Source organism: Bos indicus, chromosome 4 (assembly GCF_029378745.1).
Source record: "Bos indicus isolate NIAB-ARS_2022 breed Sahiwal x Tharparkar chromosome 4, NIAB-ARS_B.indTharparkar_mat_pri_1.0, whole genome shotgun sequence".
Classification (NCBI taxonomy): Eukaryota; Metazoa; Chordata; class Mammalia; order Artiodactyla; family Bovidae; genus Bos; species Bos indicus.
The window spans coordinates 96,632,854-96,653,668 of NC_091763.1; the positions used below are offsets into that span (position 1 = coordinate 96,632,854).

The window sequence follows — 20,815 nt, forward strand, 5'->3', positions numbered from 1 at the left end:
GTCCTCCAGGCTCTTCTGAAACCATGTTCCCACCAGGCTTCTCTTGGTACATCCTGAGAGTCTGAGCCACCAGCTGTTTCCTGGGGGCACAGTGGTTGGCTTGGTAATACATCATTCTTTGTACACTTTTTCCCTCCCTCTCCTCTCTTCTGCCTCAGTCTTTCTGCCCTTCAATGAAGAGTCACCACATCAGCTTTTGCCTCGGTCTCTGCTTTCCAAGGAATCCAGGCCAAGACTGGGGGTGGGGAGAAAGATAAGGGTGTCAGGCCCTGGGTTCTACATTGCTTGCACCAGAACAACGCATCTAGCATCTGTTCTGTGCATTAGAATTCCATTGCCTTCGTAGAGAATTCCACTGCATAATGTGGCACTAGTGGTAAAGAACCCACCTGCTGATGCAAGAGACATAAGAGACATGGGTTCAACCCCCCGGGTTGGAAAGATCCCCTGGAGGAGGGCATAGCAGCCCACTCCAGCATTCTTGCCTCGAGAATCCCACAGACAGAGGAGCCTGGCAGGTACAGTCCATAGGGTCGCAAAGAGTCGGACATGACTGAAGGGACTTAGCTTGCATGCACACAACTGCATAAACATTTTTAAAATCACTGATCTAGACCAACTCCCTAATTTTATAAACAGTAATACTGAAACATAAGGTGATTTTTCCCAAGACCCCTTTGCTGGTGACAGGGCTAGGATTATCTACATCTGTGTCCAGTCATGTCCAACTCTGTGTAACTCTATGGACTGTAGCCCAACAGGCTCCTCTGTCCATGGGATTCTCCAGGCAATAATAGTGGAGTGGGTTGCCATGCCATTCTCTGGGGGATCTTCCTGACCCAGGGACTGAACCCATGTCTCTTAAGTCTCCTGCATTGGCAGGCAGGTTCTTTACTACTAGAGCCACCTGGGAAGCCCTCTTCAAAACCTAGCTTTCTCCCAAAACACTAGCGCTGTTTACCCAGGGGGACACACCAGCATCATCCAGGAACCAGAGAAAATACACACCTCCTGGATCTCACTACTGTCTGAGAACCTCTCAGCTGCCTTGGAAGGACAAGGGCCAAACACTGAGTCTGGAGTTGAACTGTCTGCCCACCAAAATTCTGCTTGAAACCCTAGTGTCTATATAATCAGCAGAACCTAATACTTATCATGATAATTCAACTGAAACTTTTTTTTTTTTATAGATTTCACTCCTTCTTTCACAGACAGGGGTAGATGAATGAAAGTGCTTGTCAAGTCTGGCATCTCTTGGGGGATTCCCAGAGCCACAACACATTGTATCTACTTCCTGTGGTCTTCCCAATGCACATTCATGTGTTTAAAGGCTCTGAGAAGTCCTGCAACAAAGAACCCCTTTTCGCTTTGCTCTTAACACTCAGGATTTCTCAAACTTCTTTGGCCATGGAAACTTTGTGTATGTGTAACACCTATTCACAGAGTACGCTCTGTGAAATTCTGCTTTATTTTAGGTATCACCTTCAGGAAGTAGGACTGAGATGAGGAGCAAGAAAATCCACTTTAATTGTCTCTGCAAAGTTAGCTCGGAGAAGGCAATGGCACCCCACTCTAGTACTCTTGCCTGGAAAATCCCATGGATGGAGGAGTCTGGTAGGCTGCAGTCCATGGGGTCGCTAAGAGTCGGACACGACTGAGCGACTTCCCTTTCACTTTTCACTTTCATGCATTGGAGAAGGAAATGGCAACCCCTCCAGTGTTCTTGCCTGGAGAATCCCAGGGACGGGGGAGCCTGGTGGGCTGCAGTCTATGGGGTGGCACAGAGTCAGACACGACTGAAGCGGCTTAGCAGCAGCAGCAGCAAAGTTGGCTGGCATTCCATGCAGGCTGGTTCAATCCCATATTCCGAAGGGCTGGCTGCGCCCTGCCAGGCCCACCTCTCTATTTATTCCCTCCACGAGAGGAGACGCAAACACCCATCTTTACTCGGCTTCCTGTCCTTCCTCTCGACCTCTGGGCCAAAGCCAAGGAATGGCTTGCTCCCCCTCTGGTTCCCGACCCCACGCTACCCAGAGGGAAATTCAGTGGGTCTTGTAACAGATAAGTTCAACGAGGCTGTCAAACGGGAACCCGAACTTGAGCAGAGACCAGGAGAGCCTCTGACCAGCTCTGGTTTTCCTTTCCTGCGATTTCAGTGACCTCGTCCTCCGCTGCTCCTCTCCTCGAACTTCCTAATGAAAATCCTCGTTCCTGGAAGACCTCGGGAATTGATTCAACGAGTCTGTGTTCAGCACATCAACTGCGGAGACGATATCCTCTTAGCTAGTGATCTGTTTTGTGTTGGAGTGACAAAACATTCCAAAATCCAATTTGCTGTTTCGAATCCTGGTTCATGGAGAAGGCACCGTGAAGAGGGCGGCGGGCAGCCAAGCTGAGCCAGCAAAGAGGATGCTTGAGGTCTCGCACGCACCTGTCGGCATGAGTCTGAGCAGGCCAACAGTGGCAGTCACTCCTGCTGCGGCCCGGAGGGGTGGTGATGAAATCCAAGGGCACCCTTCTAGCCGCCTCAAGTTTAGCAGAAGCTTCACTCACTTCAGCGTGGAGGAGAAGCCAAATAAATAACACACAGAATGAAAGTTTGTCTTTCGGAGAGACAAAAAACAAACTAATCACAAGCAGATCACCTGTGGATGTTCCCTACAGTATTCAGGCCAGAGAGACCAAGTCAGGTAGCTTAGGCCCGACTTCCAGGGGGGACAGCACCCAGCTGGATGAATGGGCTCCATCAGGGCCTTGCTGCCCACATTTCTCAGAATCAGTATGTCATTCCTGGCTAAGCGCTACACTTACCATAAGTCTGCACAATGACCTTCCCCACCCACAGGCCATTTGCACCAATTTCCAATGAATCTCCGCTCCAACACCATATGGTCCAGGCCTCCAGCACATCATGACATCCACAAGCAAAGATTCCTGTCCTGCCTCTGGCTTCCAAGATCTGGAACCCTAGGGTGGCTAATCAATGAATGAGCCAGCAAGTGGTGAGCACCTACTGTGTGCATACTTCCCAAAGAATGAAAAGACCATGCGCTGTATAGCAGACTGGGACCTTGGGCATTCATTCCATCTTAGTTCCCAGACCACCAAAATGAGAATAAATAATCCCCACTTTACTGGGTGATTTGAAGGATTAAATGAGAGTGTGAAGCAGCCACTGGGAGAACTAGACTCCTACCAGCATAAGACTCAGAGCCTCACAGAGTCAAAAGCAGAGATCAGGACTGCACGCATTCACTCCTCCTTAGGTTTTTCCCAGGATGAAATAGGAGCTGCCAAATGAGGCAAGAGTCACCCTCAGGAACGGAGCACTCTGCCAGAATGATCCTCGAAATTTCACAGCCAACGGCAGTCAAGGATAAGGCCCAGCCCCATTTGGTGATAGGGGAAGTCGAGGTTCAAAGAATGAATAGATTTGCCTGGGATCACAGAGATGGTCCAAGGGAGAAACCAGATATTCTAAACCTTGCCCCAGCACACTCCCCGCAAACCTCCCCATGGCTTGCTAAGGATGCAAACACACCACAGTGACAAGAGGCCAGGTTGTCTGCCTAGGGTTGAGACCTGACTCCACCCCCTACTAGCTGTGTGATCCTGGACAAAGTCCATACCCTTCCCCCAACACTGCCCCCACCTCAGTTTTCTGGTGGAGGAAATGGGGATAATAGCAGTGATTGTCCCTCCGGGTAAGGAAGACATGGACCAACCTGTGCAAACCCTTAAACGATGCCTCTACCAAGTAAGTGCTCAGGAAATACTAGCCACCATTATCATTACTAATTATTATTATTTTTCATTCTGTTATTTTCACAAGGACAAATACGTCCTCACAGCCTCTCCCCTGGGGAGGCTGATGTCACATGATCCTAAGCACAGAGATGCAGGGTTCAGGTAGACTTGGCCTGGGACTCAGGAAGCTTTTCTTCCAAGTGGCTTGGTACCAAGCAGGGAAGCAGCCTCCTCTTCCAGGAACAAGGCCCCTGCTCTGGAAATTAGGACCCCTGCCTCCCTCCGCTTTAAAGATCCCTAGCTTTCCACTAAGCAGCAGAGCCCCCTTCAGCCTCCCTGCTGACTTCACATTCCTGCCACAACTGGAAGGCTAGCGGTGACCTGGGCAGTGAGGAGGGAAGAAGGAAGAGCTGGTCAGCCCGAACCAAGAGAGGGGATCAGGTTGGGGTGCAGGGTGGAGAGCAGTCGGGTGCATACCTACTAAAAAGGTAGCCTCCGCAGGGCTCCTCTCGCCCAAGCCTTGCTCCACAGAACCCATAGAGCAATTTCTCTAATCACATGCATCTCCGCAACAGTCGTTTGATTTATTAGTGCGCCGTCTTTTAAAAATGCCGCTCTTAAATATAAATAACACTTAATCATCCAGCTGTCGTTAAATTCATGTTATATTGATTTCTTGGAGTGCCACAAATTTGAGGGCGAATGGGCTGGCGGATGTGTGCACGAAGCCACGAGGTGGATTGGCAAGGGGAGGGGCTGGGATGGGAGGAAATGGCGGGGTGGGAGGGGTGAAGAGGGGGTGTCAAGGGAGGGACATGAGCCCTGCTCCACTGCCCGAGGGTCCCAACTGGCTTCACATCGGGCAGCGCTGGACACAGATGAAGAAGAGGAGAAAAGAGCCTAGAAAGAGTAGCACGTGTGTTGCATCCCAGACGCATCCCAGCCTGGAATCTCTGGCGGGTTTTCTGCAGGGCAGACACCCTATCACAGTCCCTCGCTGAAGCCACCCCAACAGGTCTTGAAATGGCATTGTCTGTGGATTGGCTTCTCCGGGTGAGGATGGGGAGAAAAACGACTGAAAAATGCCCCCTAGCTGGCTAGGAGGAGAGAGATGGGCGGCGATTTCTTTTGCATCAAAGCTTAGGGATAACTAGGAGCTAAGAGCGGGTGATTTCCCCGCCCCCTGAGCGCTCTCTCCACTTCAGGATCGTTGCCGCGCTAGAAAGACACCCCCCGCCCCTCCTCCCCCGGACTTAATTCCCAGCAGCCTTCGTCGTGATTAGAAGGATCGGGAGGCCAAGTGCAGGCAGACTCTGCGGCGCAGACTTCCCTGTCTGCGGGGAACAGCGGCCGCGGGGAGGGAGAGGTGCAGAGACGTAGAAAGGAAACAACTTGGCGGCCTCGGATTCCTCCGGAAACGTTTGCCCGAGTGTCGGTGGGCATCCAGAATGATGGGCTGGGAGGACAGAGGCGAGCCCGGCAGTAACTGGATCCGGCGAGAAGGAAGGGCTCGCCGGCAAGCCACGCCGCGCGCCCACATCAGAGGCGCCCGGAGCACAGCTCCGCAGCAGCGAGGGTCTGCAGAGAAGCTAGTTTGACTCCCTTCCGAGCAATGAGGAAGGCCCCCCACCCCCCAGAGAACTTAACTGGAAGGTACTGGTGGACTGGTGGAGAGGGAGAGTGACAAGGAACGTGACATGCTCCAGGGCTAGGCCAGAGAGCCAGGGAAAAAATGAGACGTACAGCCAGCTTTACACAGATGTTAATTCATGCCTGCTTTGTCCTAGAAACCAAATTGGTACCTAACACTAAGTTCCAAAAGTGTGGGGATTTTTTGAACCCACGTTAAAAAAAAAAAAAATGTTTAGCTTGTCACCAGCATAGTGACTCCTGGCTTGGCGTGAGTATGATGGATCCTGAGGCTGCAAATAATCAAGAAAGGAAAGTGATTGGGGAAGGAAGCAGAGAAAGGTGCAGAGATTTCCCCTGGAAGGCACACAGACCTTTCCGGAAGCTTGGACCCCACCTTTCTGCCCTTTCAAGGTGCCCTGAGGGAATGTTTACCTGGGAGCCACCCACCGTCGCTGGTGCTCCCTATTTCTGTAGAAGACCATGTGCTGCTCCACGCATACATGGGACCTCCCTGTCCACGCACCCACAAGGCATGCATGTGAAATGTTAAGGCTCTCCCGTAGCCACAAAGATATAGAGATGGGGTCCCCGCTGTCAACCTTTGTTATGTGGTTGAAAGAGCTGACCACATATAGCAAGGCTTTTTGAGAAGGCGCGCGTATATCTAGGTGCATGTACACACACCCACCATTCTTAAAAAGAGAATAATATCTCTTTTCCCGACTGGGTTCTCCCCATTGTGAAAGCTTTGCTTTATTCCATCTACCCTTTTCAATCAATCAAAGGGCAGCTCACACAGCACACAGCGGGGAATACAATCTCCCTCCGGGGGATGTCTGGTTCTCTCCTTCCCAGCCTAACCGGAGACCTTTGCAGGAGCTGAAAAAAGTTTGAAAATAGCAGAGAGATGGGGGTAGGAAGAGGGCCCTTTAGTTCAGCACCCATCTTCAGTATTTACAGAATCAGCCCAATCCTGTGCTCAGCACTGAAGCCCACTTGTTCGAAAGAATGTTGCCTCCTTTCCCCTAATGTTCTGGAAAACTCCCAACATATTTTTCCCACTGGTGGGTTTGCAGGACACACTGAACACATGATCTTGTATAGAGAGTACAAGCTGATTCCATTTCTTGCCAAGTTGCCCAACAAGCTATGCCAAAAGGGACAGCTCCAGAAACACAGAACCTCGCTAAATCTATATTCAACTCCAAACTGCTGTTGTAATGGATCTCACATTCTGCTCCCTACAACTGAGCCCTGAACGGTTTGGTCTTTGATCCCCAAATGCGAACTGTGAATAAAAAAAAAAAAACTTTGGGAACCCTATTACTTCCCACCTCCTCCAGAAAAAGTTTGAAAATGGGCAGCCTGTGACATTCCATCCAGGGAGGAAAAAAAAAAAAAGGACAAGCTTAAGGGAGATAGAGCCTTGAACCACAGGCTTCAGGAGAGCCTGTGGTTTCACATGTCAGGAGCAGCCTGGCTCTGGGAGACGCTGCCAGACCCAAGAATGCCTGGCCTCTTTGTAGGGTGGGCACTGCTGAGGTGGTCATGAAGGTGGGGGGGGGGGGGCCTCCTCCCTTCCTGCAGTGCGCCCTCCTCCATCTCCCTTCTAGTTCTATTTCTCAGACACACAGCTCGAAAGGCATGTGGCAGGTGTTAGGCGCAGGCAGGGGAAAGCATCCCCATGTTTCCCCGGGCACAGTGCAGAGGGAAGGCTAGGAAGCCCCAGGCGCTTGTAGGATTGCTGTTGCCCACAGACTGGAGATGCTAGTAGGTTGGACCTTCTATGGAGGATCCGGCCCCATACAGTCAGTCTCTCTAGACCAGCCACATACCCAAAGCGATGCTTAAGCCCCTTCCTGCCTGAAACCCCGGCGCATTCCCGGGAAAGCGTTGCCTCGCTTCAGAAAGGCGGTTGTGCTGCCTCTTACTGGGGAAACGCAGTGCCTGTTCCATACGCACCGCCCTACAGAACTGCAGCCCCATCCGCCTCTGTGGCCTCCTCCCCGTGCGCGGGGCCACCCCGCTTTCCAAAGATCTGTCTGAATATCTGTCGGTCCGTCCCAGCGTTAAACCCCTCCCGGTGCGCCAAGGCCACGGAGCAAAGATTACCTGGGGCGGGTCTCCCAAGACCATGACTTCTCTGGGTTTTTTTTTTAAACCAGCTAGGGATGCCAGTGGCTGGGAACTGGGGGCGAAAAAAATCGCTCCCTCAACCTGGCGGGCCGGGAGGGAGAGGCAAGAAGGCACAGAATCCCACCCGAAAGTCCGGGTTGGCGAAGTCTGAATCCCAGAGCGTCAGAGGAGAAAGAACACGGGAAATACCTGCTCCGGCCACGCCGCACCTACGTGGGTGTCCAGGTGGGACGTGGACAGGTGCGAATGCGCGGCGTGTGCCTATGTGTATGTGTGTGTGTGCGCGCGCGCGTGTGTGTGTGTGTGTGTGCGTGCGTGCAGGGGGCTGGCTCCGGGGCAGCCCAGGACTCCGGACCGCGCGGGTATCTCCACCCGCGCTGTCCTCGCCCGCCCGGCTCCTTACCTGCAAGCGCCGCTTTGCCTGCTTCAGCGGGAGCGCCGCATTGACACTGCAGATGGTGCTGGGGCCGCTGCCTCTCGCCCTCCTCTGAACGTGTGCGTGTGCGCGCGTGTGGCTGCCTCCTCCAGCCCAGCCCCGAACCAACGCGAATACTCCACCGAGGCGCGGGGAACCCAGGGGGGAGGCCAGGGAAGCGGAGGGCGAAATCAGAGCCTGCGGGACTTGACAGCTCCTCTGGCGGCGTCCAGGGTGGGCGGAATGTCCAACAGAAAGGTCGGGAAATGCGGCTAGCTTCCAAGCACCCCTTTTCCCCGAGATCCCGAGCCCCGAAGCCCGAGCAGCAGCGGTGGCGGCTCTCGGGGGCTGCGGTGGCGACGCGGGGCCGCCCCCCTTCGTCCCCACCCCCGCGGGCTGAATGTCCTTGATGCCAAGCGGGCACGGCGGCGTCACTCCGCACCGCCCATGCTCGCCCGGTCGGGCCGCTGCCCGGGCGCGGCAAGTGCGCCGGGGACCCGCCGGGGAGCGCTGTCCGCGCCTCCGCGCGCCTCCCTGGGCAGCGGCGGCCACCCCCCGGCCACCCGCGGTCGGCCGCGCCGCGGCTGCCCCCGCCCCCGCCGGGGGACGGGCCGGGCCGGGCCGAGGGGCCGGGGCTGGGGGGCCGCGGGAGCCGCCGGCTGCTCCCCGGGGAGGCGCGGGGCGGCGGCGGCGGCCGCCGGCGCTGCGGCGGCTGAGAGCGCGGCTGCGGGCCGAGCCGGGCCTCCCGGGCGCGCCCCCGGCCCCCCGGGCGGGCTGCTCGCAAAGTTTGCAGGGGGCAGGGAGCGGGGCCGCCGCTGGCTCGGCCGCCGCCGGAGCTCCCGGGCTGCCTGCTGCCGCCGCGGCTCGCTGCTGCTGTGCATTGAAGCCCGGCCAAGCGCTGCAAAAACTCCAGCTGCCTGGCGCTCTCTGGGTCCTCCTCTCCTCCCTCCCGCCCTCCCCGCTTCCCTGCCTCCCTCCCTCGCCGTGCCCCCGCCCCTCCCCGCCGCCCGCCGCCGCTCCCTCCCTGGCTCGCGCTGGCTGGCTCGGAGCTCGGCTGACAGCTAGACCGCCCGAGAGCGGCCGGCAGAGGGGGCAGGGGGCGCCTCCCCGCACCCAGCGCCCGCGCCGCCCGCCTGGCCCGCGCTCCCCGCTCCCACGTTGAAGGAGACCCGCCTGGTGCCCTCGGCCCGCACCAGGCGACCCCGCCGGCGGCGAGGTGGGGCGGAGGGGAGCGTACTTGGTGGCACGGGGGCCGGGCGCGCCCGCAGGATGGGGCACACAGCTGCCTCCAGCAGGTCCGGATGTGGGCGCCGACGGTCGGAGGGACCCCCTGGTGCTCAGAGCCAACACACCGACGCAGGCACCCGTGCCCCGAATCAGAACCCCGCCCCAGCACCCCGCGGGGGACCTGAGGATGCCAGGCTTGTTTGAGAGAATATGGGTGGTCAATGGCCCTAGAGCTCCCTTGTTAACCTGACTTCTCGAGTCCTGTTCATATTGAGGCCGACCTGGCTCCTCTCTTCTCGAAAACCCTAGATCCTAGATCAGAGCAAAACCAGACAATACCAACATCAGGGTGGTTTCTGAAGTCCAAAGAAAACAATCAGGACGTTGCTCAGGTTCAGAGAGCCATGGGGCAGGGCGCAAATATGGAAGTGAGCAGCTCTATCCCTGAAACCTCTGTCTCCATCCTCCCAGGACTGTGCCCCATCCAGCAAAAGAAACTGCGATTTCCACACTTAATTTAGCCCAAGACATCCATGTGTCCCTCCCACATCCCGGCTACAACTTCCACCCACCACACCAAACTGGCACCATTAATTCTGCCCTCCAGGGACCTCCTCTCATGGGCAGCCATCAAGGATGACCCTCAAAAGGAGCCCATGGTTTCTGGCTTCCTCCTTCCTGTCTGGTCTTCAACTTTCCTTTTTGCGCCCCACAGCCAGTAACTTCCTGTCCATTACTGTCCTCCCATCAAAACATCTTCAGGCAATCTTCCTGTTGGGTGGAAATGATTGACAACAGCATACATTTCTATACCTTCCTGTAGGAATTCTGTTTTCACAGAGATCAGGGTTGTAAACCAGGGAGATTAAAACCAGCTGGGCACTGGCGGGCTATACAAGCCCCAGGGTGACACTGCCCTCAGGTCAGGCCGGACCCACCCAGACAGGCCTTGCTGAAGCTTTGCCCTGGAGAGGCAGGATGCCCGGAGAGCAGGAGAGCGCCAAGCCCCAATGAGAAGGAAACCAGACATGGGGTTGTTTGGTGAGAGGGTATTCCAGGAGACACAGTGGAGCCCTGGGAGCTTCTGGTCCTCCGCTGAGCACCGCAAGGCCCAGAAAGCAGCAAGGACTTATCTTATTAGCTTGCGTTAATACATTGATCTGTCTCTTCTCTTCTCAGAAACCCTGGATCCCAGACTCTAGATAAAGCACACACTATCAGGTTAGTTTCGGAAGTCCAGAGAAACAGAACAAAATAAGTCAGTCTTGCTGCTTCTTGGAACTCCATCAGGATTTGAGGAAGCCCAGGACCAAATGTTTCTCCAGGCGGGACCCAGACTAGGGAGAGACAAGCCAGGCGCCCCAGAGGCAAAATTTCAGGAGGCATGCATGCTCAGGCGCCTTCCCGTCAGGCGGTCCTCACCCCAGTCTAGGCCCCACTTCAAGATATCTTCTCTGAAATTGCTGGATGAAACCATCACAGTCCTCTCCCAGAGGTGACAGCCCCACGGAAAACCCTAATGGGTTACTTATGGAATATGGTTCCGTAAAAGCAGGAGGGAGGGGGAACCCTTTCAAATGTGTTTACCACTCAGCTTTCAGGGTGCGCCATAAAAATGCCGAAGGTGGGGGGGGGGAGTGAGAAAAACAGCTCTGCTTCCATTCTCAGCCATCTAGCATGTATTTTTAATACAACTTGATTTTTTCTCTTGTAGCTTGTGTGTGCACATGAGTGTGTGTGTGTGTGTGTGTGTGTGTGTGTGAATATTGCTGGTACGCCCCAGGTCCATTTTCTGATGGATGGATGGGAAGTCAAAGACCTTTTTTTTTTAAGCGGTAGCAAATAAAGTGTATTTATTATTCTTTATCTCCTGCCTAGTGTGTGGCGTCATTTATTTTCATTCAAAGAAATGAATGCCATGTGGTGCCTGAAGAGCAATAACAGAGCCAAATGACAGAGAAAGAGTGAGGGAACGAGCTGGCCCAACAGTGGGCAGGTGAGGGGTCCCACCAGCCAATTCTCCTGTAGTCAACAAGGCCATTTTCCTTCTTTTCCCTTCCATTTAACCTTCCACTTAACAACCAGGTGAAAGGTGTGCTGAGGGGTGGTTATAAGGTCCTTGCAAGGAAGAACATGAAAGGTCAAATTAGCAACAGTGCCAGACCTGTTTTTCAGTTTTGTTTTGTTTTAATTATGATAGCCGCTTGTGTTTACTCTCTCTGCACTGGAGAGTGCGATGGGTTAGGATGAGCAGTGCTCTAGACCGGATGTTAGAAGACCTGGGTCCTAGTCCTGACTCTGCCACCTGCCCGTTGTATAATTTGCGGTGGATCAGACCTCCTCAGTGACACTCTGTCTTCTCACCTGCCCCATTTACCCCTTGGAAGCAGTGCCATTCAAGGAAGATGCTATCCATGTGCTTGGAGACTCTAAGGTAAGCGTGATACACACCTAAGGGATTAGCAATGCTTTTCAGAGGACCAAGTCTTTTTAAAAATAGCACCCTACAGGGAGGGCCAGAAGGTTCTCTGTCATCTTGACCATTCTCAGACACTGGGAAACACAGCGTCTACACAGGTTCAAAGTGGGTTTCTGCAGGATGTACAGACCCTCTTAGCTCCTGCACATCCCCCCCACCCCCCGCCCCTGCCTGCTGGGGAGGGGGCCTAGAGAGACCAGAGCTTTCTCCTGCTGAGAGTGGGTCTGCACGTCACCCACTCTCTGCCTGCGCTAGTGGGTACACTGCAGAGGTCATTGCCTGGTTTACGGCCACAAGAGGGAGAAACTAAACGGCACACCGCTTCCTAAAGTCCTGTTTTCTAAGGAGACTATTTTGGTGGCGATTTGGTGGTGGTTTCTAAAGACAGTTGAGAAGTAGAGTAGTGGTTCATCCCTCAGGCTGAATAAAAGCCCAGATTTAACAGAGGGGAGAAGAAATCCTTGAGTTTTCCTTCACTTAGCCACCACCGTTTTATTAGTCTAGGAACAGAACCGCTATTTAAGTTGATAAAAGCCAGATATGCTCGTTAAATAAATCACCAGAGCCTGGTGGTGCTATAGAGAAAATTTTCCCCCCATAACTGGCCCCATGGCTGGGTTTGAAACTGCACCCGGCGCTGGATGGAGGAAAAAAAACAAAAAACAAAAAAAACAAGCCGAGTCCGCAGCTTAAAAACCTACATTGTGGCGCCACCTGCAGGCGAGTAGAAATATCAACATTATCCCAACGCAGCGGAGACTGGGAGGAAAGAGGTGGCACTGCGCTGGAAACAGGGGGTCAGGGTTCCAGACGGAGAGAAGGACCCCAACTCCCCAGCTGACCCCTGATTTCCAAGTGTGTCACCAGGTGCCCACCACACTCCTGCCAGATTCGATCTGCATCCTCCTGAAAGCTGCCATTTCGAGGTGTCCACAACTGCTCTCAAGATTCTCAGTCTGTGGAAACAAACTTATTTTTTTCCTGTCTCCTAAGGGGTTAAGTTGGGCTTCCCTGGTGACTCAGTGGTAAAGAATCCACCTGCCAATGCAGGAGATGCAGGTTCCATCCCTGGGTCCTGGGTCTGGAAGATCCCCTGAAGAAGGAAATGGCAACCCACTCCAGTATTCTTGCCTGGAGAATCCCATGGACAGAGGAGCCTTGTGGGCTACCATCCATGGGGTCACAAAAAGGAGTCTTACATTGCTTAGTGACTAAACAACAAGAAACAAGAGCCTCTAACCTAAGGGTTCCATTTCCAAGACTCCAAGCCATAATGCTGTAAAACCGGACAGAGAAATGACTTCCCTTTGAGGAGGGTGGGGGAGGAACATCCTTGTGGCACCACAGTTCCTAATTGTACTTGACCTTGGTGACAAAGGGGGTGGGTAGCTCAGATGGTAAAGAATCTGCTTGCAATTTAGGAGACCCGGGTTTGATTCCTGGGTCAGGAAGATCCCCTGGAGAAGGGAATGGCTACCAACTCTGGTATTCTTGCCTAGAGAATGCCATGGACAGAGGAGCCTGGCAGGCTACAGTCCCTGGGGTCACAAAGAGCTGGACATGACTGAGCGACTGACACTGGTAACTGGGTATCATTACATACTACTAAGTCACTTCAGTCGTGTCCGACTCTGTGCGACCCCAGAGATGGCAGCCCACCAGGTTCCCCCATCCCTGGGATTCTCCAAGCAAGAACACTGGAGTGGGTTGCCATTTCCTTCTCCAATGCATGAAAGTGAAAGTAAAAGTGAAGTTGTTCAGTCATGTCTGACTCTTTGCGACCCCATAGACTGAAGCCTACCAGGCTCCTCTGTCCATGGGATTTTCCAAGCAAGAGTACTGGAGTGGGTTGCCATTGCCTTCTCCAACAGTTATTAGTAGACCCAAATCATCTCAGGCTTCTTCAGTCTGTGGCTGCTAGCGAGGGATCTCATAGTGACATCTGAATCTCATCTCCCAGCTTTTTCCTGCTCATGCAGACTTGGCCTCCACTGACAAGCCCCTCCCTGATTCCTCCCATATGTCAGAGACCTCCAAGAATGGTTGTTCTGAGGAACAAGTCTGATCACATTATCCTCTGCAGGCCTTGTCATGGACGTCCACTGCCACATGCCACGAGATGGAAGGACATCTTGGCATTGCCTCTGCCCGCCTACACTGCTGGGCACGGCCAGCCCTGCTGCTCTGCTGTGGCTTCCCAGTCCACACCAGGGGTCCAGTGCCAAGGCAAGGAGGATGCTTGCTCCCTTCTCCCACTCACACGCTTGGTGGATCTTGGTCATCTGGGCCCTGAAGCAGCTCCCATGCCTCCCAGGGTTCAAGCCGTAAATCCCCTTCACCCACAGAAAGTGAGAAAGTGTCAGTCACTCAGTTGTGTCCGACTCTCTGTGATCCCATGGACTGCAGTCCATCAGGCTCCTCTGTCCATAAGATTCTCCAGGCAAGAAGATCCTCCCCAGACCCCTCACCAACCACCTTTCTCCAGAATTCTCCCTTCTCTTCCAGCTAATGGACCACTTGTCTTTTCAACTGCAGGAACCAGAAGTTGGAGGATACTGGGTGGTAGGGATGTGACCTAACTCGATTGGCCAGAAATAGCAGAGTCCCCATTCTGGCCAGCTCCATATCTTGCTACAATAAGAAAACATAAATACTTCTGTGTGACGCTTCTTGGGGGTTCCACCCCAGGAGGCATGAGGTCTTATAGCACGCCTGAATTCCAAGAACAAGATGCCATTCACGGCTTCCACATGAAGGCTCCATCTTGCCTCTGCCCCGTTCACCTGCCAAGTAGCTTAAAGCGAGTCACTTGGCCCCTCTGACTGGGGTACCAAGAGCACAAAGGCCTCGGTTGTTTTCCTCGTAACGAAGATGGATTTGCACTAATGGATGAAATACCTTATCTGGTAACACACATTTCCAAGATGACTGCCAGGTGGTCTGAGTATAGTCTTCTAAGTGACTGTGATAACCAGCCTCCAAAATGGCCCTAGTGATCCTTGCCAACTGGTATTCCTGCCCTCCTGCAGTCTCCTCCCACAGAAACTGACTCAGGAGACCAAGAAAAGACGATGTGTGACTTTCAAGGCTAGGTCATCAAAGATGTTGCAGCTTCCAGCTTGATCTCTTGGATCACTCTCTCTGGGGGGATGAACATCACCAGGTGGTGAGAACCCTCAAGCATCCTTGAGGAGAGAAAGTGAGGTTTCTCACCAAGAGCCAGCACAACTTGGCATCCCATGAGAGAACTGCTTTGAAAGTCGGTCCTCTAGCCCCCCCCCGCCCGAGTCTTCAGATGATTCCAGCTTTAAGTCTTTCAACTGAGGTCCCAGACATTGTAGAGCAGAGACAAGATACTGCTGTTGTTCAGTCACTCCGTCATGTCCAACTCTTTGCAACCCCATGGACTGCAGCATGCCAGGCTTTCCTGTCCTCCACTATCTCCTGGAGTTTGCTCAAACTCATGTCCATTGAGTTTGTGATGCTATCTAACTATTTCATCCCCTGTTGCTCTCTTCTCCTTTTGCCTTCAGTTTTTCCCAGCATCAGGGTCTTTTCCAAAGAGTTGACTCTTCACCTCAGGTGACCAAAGTATTAGGTCTTCAGCTCTAGCATCAGTCCTTCCAATGAATATTCACAGTTGATTTCCTTTAGGATTGATTGGTTTGATCTCCTTGCTGTCCAAGGGACTCTGAAGAGTCTTTTCCAGCACCACAATTCGAAAGCATCAGTTCTTCGGCACTCAGTCCTTTTTACGGTCCAACTCTCGCCTCCATACACAACTACTGGAAAAACCATAGCTTTGACTATACGGACCTTTGTCAGCAAAGTGATGTCTTTGCTTTTTAATACACTGTCTAGGTCTGTCATAGCTTTCCTTCCAAGAGGCAAGCATCTTCCAATTTCATGGCTGCAATCACCATCCACAGTGATTTTGCATACTGTTGGAGATGGGTTATTAAGCTGTGGATAACTAATCATATAGTGATTTACAGGAGAGGGAATCCTCCCCCGCCCCCCCCCCCCCAACCTTGGCATCATTAGCCTCTTACTCTTATTCTTTGAGCTCACTTGGCTTTAGAAAGAAGGACAGAGTGGGGCATACTTCATGCATGGTACTGACTATACTGGGCAGGACTGGGCACCAGTATGTATGTGCCCTGCCAGGAACTCCCTACAAAGCTCCTGCGTCAAGCCCCTCACCATATTTCACTGTGTTAAGTGAAAATGAAAAAACCCAGCCAGGGCGCTGGAAGGCACGACACACACAGTGCTGGAGTCGTGCTCACTTTAAGTAGATGTGGTCATTTCCAGAGAGTCGGCTTCAGAAACGCCCACACTGAGGTACAGAGTGGGGCTGGATCTCATTCATGTTATCAAGCTGCCCGGCACCTGCCCGCACGGGGAGCCTCTTGGAGGTCAGATTGAGTGGACTCTGGTGTGAGCACCACCCCTGCAGTACTGAGAAAGTTCCTCCCACCTGATCCTGACCCTCCCTGCACTGCCAGGCAGCGGGGAGGCCCAAGGTCTCAAGAGAAGACACAGGAGGAAGAGACCGGAAACAGAAGACGGCCATTTCCCCTCCACTCGGTGCCGTAAGGACGTCCGCCCATCACCAGCTTCGAGGAATCTCCTCAGCCCTCTGCAGCTTCTGGAGAACGAGACAGCGCCTGAGGGTCGTCAGGGGCCAAGGCACTCACAAGGGGAAGGAGGAAAGGAGGAAGGAAAGAAGCAAGGGAAAGACGTGCCTGAACTGAGCTGGCGCAGAAAGAGCTGCAGATGACGCCTCAGGGAGTTTCCGGGGACCATGCGTAGACCCAAGGTGACTTCTTTCCTCCTTCACATCTCCCTTCATTCTCTTTTCCTCTGTTTTAAAAGGGCTTCCTCCCAAAGCACTCCTGTCTGCCAGCTTTACAAATGCTGGGTGTCTGTCCCTTGTGGAATCCCCAAGGTCATAGCGGTGTTTGGTAGTTGAGTGCCTGGGAGGTCCCACTGGACGCACCTCTCTTCAGCCCTGCACTCATTGATAACAATCTGACAGCAGAAACCAGCCATGGTAGGAATATTTACACCACAGGAATCAGCACACACTGAAAACCAGGGCGCCCCACCACCCTTTTTTTTTTCTTTTTTTTTTTTGGTGGACAGCCACTTGTTAAACCTTTCCAGAAAGGCACCAGGCAGGGCCAGTGAAGGGCCAAAAATGAGGCAGGTCAGTGCAGGCCAGGCTGGCTGAGATGTTCAGCTGACTGTTCACGGGTGCCCAGCAAATGCAGCAACCACAGGAGCTCAATGTAGTATCCCTGTGGCCAGAGTGAGAGTTCCCTTCTGCCCACACCCCACGTCTAGATAAGGAGAAAATGTTAAGGCATACCCCTCCCGCTAAGTCTAAGGCGCTTCAGTCGTGTCCGACTCTGTGTGACCCCATAGACGGCAGCCCACCAGGCTCCCCCGTCCCTGGGATTCTCCAGGCAAGAACACTGGAGTGGGCTGCCATGTGTCTAAGGAGCTTTGTCTCGTATTTTTTTGACACTAGAATCAAGAAGGAAAGTGATTTCCTTTCCTTGCCAGGCAACTGAGGCAAGAGATGTTGAAGTGACGTATCTCAGGTTACACAGGAATCTGAAATGTAAACCTGTTAACACCTGTCAGTCATTCTCACCACTTCAACTTTCAGATTAATACCTTGGATTTGGCAACAATTCTATTTTCATTCCCTTAAAGCACTGCTGTTAAAATTACAGTACACCCATGTAACGGAACACAGTGTAGCTCTTAAACAAATGAAGTAAATCTATGTAATCAATGCTCTGAAAAAAAAATGCAGAAAGGTATTTGTGTGTATACTTGCATATTTTTGAATATAGAGAATACTGCATACATATCTATATAGCTTTATATATACATAGAACATTTTGGAAGGAGACAAAAAAATACTTACCAGCAGAAACCTTAGAGTCGGAACCAGGGTGATATATATTTTATTGTTTCATTGTATATCTTTTGTTCTTTTTGACATTTTACCCTGTGCAAGTATTACATTCTCCATGCAAGTATTAAAAAAGCTAGTTAAAAAGGAACAAAAAATACTGCTGCTAAAAGCATCTTCATCACACCACTCGCGATTCCCGAATCCAGCCAACCACTCCTCCACCCCATCTGTATCATATTCAAGTTTGCTTTTGTTCTACTTTCCGACTATCTGCTCCAGCTTGCTTGTCTTCTTCGGGCTGCCATGAAGGTCACGTAGCAGTCTGTCTGCGCAGCATGATGGGGTCAACATCCAAACTCTAGTTCTCATCTCTCATTTCCTGAAGACCAGCCAGCATCCTACTTGCACTGAGGACTTCTGTTGGTACTAATTGGCTAGAGGGAGATTCCCGGATTGATCCAGAACATCCTTTCCATGCTAAGGCAGGTAAATTTGCCTTCATGTGCAGTTTGTCAGTCGTGTCCAACTCTTTGCAACCCCATGGACTATAGCCCGCCTGGCTCCTCTGTCCATGGGATTTTCCAGGCAAGAATACTGGGTTGCCATTTCCTCCTCCAGGGGATCTTCCCAACCCAGGGATCAAACCCTCATCTCCTGCATCTCCTGTATTGGCAGGTGGATTCTTTACCACCGAGCCACCTGGGAAGGCCCAAAGCAAGTAGCTTTAAGTCAAAGGCAGTATTCTTCTCCACTATGGTCAGTAAACTCATGGACATTGATATGCAGAAATGGTACAGGCTAAACACATGGTAATGCCAGGAAGCATTTAGATATTAACAGGTGAAAAACTCCATATTGTGTTTTTAATCTCATCAGGAACTGTGTAAGGGTGTGCTTGCTAAGTCGCTTTAGTCATGTCCAACTCTGTGTGACCCCTTAGAATGTAGCCCGCCAGGCTCCTCTGTCCATGAGGACCTCCAGGCAAGAATACTGGAGTGGGTTGCCCTTTCTTCCTCCAGGGGATTTTCCTGACCCAGGGACTGAACCCGCATCTCTTATGTCTCCTGCATTGGCAGGCAGGTTCTTTACCACCAGCACCGCCTGGGAAGCCCCAGGAACTGTGTAGGGAAAGGACTAGAGACAGGCAAACCTCATTCTCATTTTTCAAATGATGAAAATAATGTAAGTTCTGAACACTACAAACAGATGAGCTGGGCCCAGATATTGACCATTGGCTCAGTAAAGGGCTGGCATGTGATTATTTAGAAAATGATACAGTGAGTGCTAGGAAAGGGCCTGTGATTGCCAAGAACAAACCCTACCAGGTTCGTTTTGCTCCCTAATTCAACAATGTGGTGAGGCTTTCACATCAAAGAAGTGTGGGAGAGACTATCTGAATTGATCAAGGATTCTTTAATAAGATCTTTCTAGAACACAGGGTAATGTGGGCTGGATGGATCAACTAATTCAGTGGTGAGACCCCAAAGATCATCTTCAGTGCATCAAGACAGCATCGAGGAAGGTTTTCTTGGGGTCTGTGTCTGAGCTCAGTTCTCAAACTAATCCTGTTCAACAGATTTACTGGTAACTTGGATAAAGACGGAGGAGACATAGTCATCAAATTTGTCTCTGACTGCAATAAAAAAAAAAAAGTTAAATATAAGTATTTACAATCCTTCTCCTTGCTCAGGAAAAAGAAACCTTTGCTTAATATTGGGCATTTTTGGTGTTTGTAAGGAATTTTGATGTTGACCTGGGACACCATGCTGAGGAATGAAACAGTGAGAGAAGCTGAACTGACCTACATATGAAAATATACAGAGCTCTCCAAAAAGAAGGATCTGGCAAAGAGGAAGGAATGGGGCAGCAGCCTGAGAGGGAAGGGGGCTGTAAGGATGGGTGGGAGGAAGGTGGAAATAAGGCTGTGAGGATGGAGTCCCTGGAGGCATGTGAGCATCAGTAACAAAAAGAGTGGGTTGCAGGAAGTCTCTCAGAGCGTGTGATGTAATTCCTTCTTTTGATGCCTCCTCAAGAGATCGTCAGTAGAAAACTTTGTAATTTGTCAACGCTTTGAAAAGGTTGATTTTTGCATTTCTTTTGGATATATTGTCAAGTTGGGATGGATCTTAAGGCAGAATCAAGAAGACCCTGTTTTATTCAGGATACAAGTGCGTGATCAAAGTCTAACAACATAAAATAGACTCTCTGAATTCAAAAATAATTTTGCGTGCTGAAATTATGGGGAAATTTTTTTCAACAAAATGAAATTTAATATAGATACAACCAAGATCCTATACATGGGTGTAGAAAAAAACTTTACAAATACAGGATCAAGGAGATGTGGCCATATTCTTGTTGAGTATAAGCTAAAGTTGAAAATAAGCTCTACATGTGAATCAACAGTGAGAGGCTGTCAAAGTCAATGGAATCACAAGCTATGTTATTAGAGAGTGGAGTCCCAAAGGGGACAAGGATAGTTCTGCTCTACTTGGAGATGCCAGACCATACCTAGATTATTGCATATGAGTCCCAGGCCCCATATTTTCAGAGTGGCTGAGCCCAAAAAGGAGTTAAAATCCTGTTATATTTGGAACTATCAAAGGAGTGAGTGATGTCCAGCTTCAAGGAAGTAAGCATCAAGGCAATATGACAACTTCAAATATTTGAAGAGCTGTCAAGGGGAAGAGTTGCTGAATTAGCTCTAAAACTTCAAAATATCCAAGCATGATCAATGAACAGAATTTCTCTTACATAGGGTTATTTTGGCCCACTAAAAGAATGCCTTTCTAATAGAGGTTACTAAAGACAGAAGAGACCTTCTTGGGTGGCAGTGAGTTCTCTGTCACTTGATGTGTTCAAACAGGAAGTGATACCTAGGTAAAGGCTAGAGTTTGGATGAAATGACCTCCAGTGTCTCTAAGGGTCTGAGATTTTAGTTATTTTGTGTTTGTTGTTGTATCCTCCACAATGCCATGGGTTTTGCTGTGACTCAGTAAATGTTTATTGAATCAAAATGAAATGCTTTGAGTGTCATGTCTAGGGAAGATAACCAACATCCTGCCCAAGCCTATGGAGAAGGCAATGGCACCCCACTCCAGTACTCTTGCCTGGAAAATCCCATGGACGGAGGAGCCTGGTAGGCTGCAGTCCATGGGGTTGCCAAGAGTCAGACATGACTGAGCGACTTCACTTTCACTTTTCATTTTCATCCATTGGAGAAGGACATGGCAACCCACTCCAGTGTTCT

General features: G+C 51.4%; 1 protein-coding gene across 1 annotated transcript in view; it reads right to left on the reverse strand.

The window, feature by feature from the left end:
- The window catches only part of PLXNA4 (plexin A4), a 481,515-nt gene extending 473,066 nt beyond the window's left edge, over positions 1-8,449 (reverse strand). Inside the window, exon 1 of the mRNA XM_070788177.1 lies at positions 7,919-8,449. The gene's annotated coding sequence lies outside the window, so the exon portion shown is untranslated. The remainder of the gene's footprint in view (positions 1-7,918) is intronic.
- Positions 8,450-20,815: the final 12,366 nt, after the last annotated feature.